Here is a 591-nt window from a genome sequence, read left to right on the forward strand (position 1 = left end):
ATGGGAAATTATTATCGTCTCATTTCATTTCGGCCTTCGCGTTCTACGGTGGCCATGAAGGGCCACGCCTTCGGAGGACGCGGCTTCTGTTTGGTACAATACGTTCATTCGTGGTTGCTATAGTAACAATGCCACAAACAGGGGGGTACTATCTGCAGTGAAAAAAAAAAGAACAAAGAAGAAGAGTGGTTACCATGAGGCGGACGATCAATAAGAGACACAGAACAGTTCATCATGCTGTTCCACATTTAGTTACTTTTCTAACATGAATCTGATTATTCTGTGTTTCCTTTTTTCTTATGAGGAGTGTTTGTTTATTTTTTACTTTTGTGAAAACTTTGAAGACAAATATAAAAAAACAAAGAGGTGATGTGTCATAATCATATAAAATAAATCTTTCATCATTCACCTGTCAACACCTTTGTAGTTTCAGCTGAGGAGAATGTTGAACGCAGGGCTTGTAATTGTGAGTATTTGTACACGGTTGTACTGCTGCTGTACTGCTGCTGTACTGCTGTTGTACTGCTGTTGTACTGCTGTTGTACTGCTGTTGTACTGCTGTTGTACTGCTGCTGTACTGCTGTTGTACTG

This window comes from Seriola lalandi, unplaced genomic scaffold (genome assembly GCF_002814215.2).
Source record: "Seriola lalandi dorsalis isolate HSWRI2012SDOR001 ecotype SW California unplaced genomic scaffold, Sedor1 jcf7180002053678, whole genome shotgun sequence".
Lineage (NCBI taxonomy): Eukaryota > Metazoa > Chordata > Actinopteri > Carangiformes > Carangidae > Seriola > Seriola lalandi.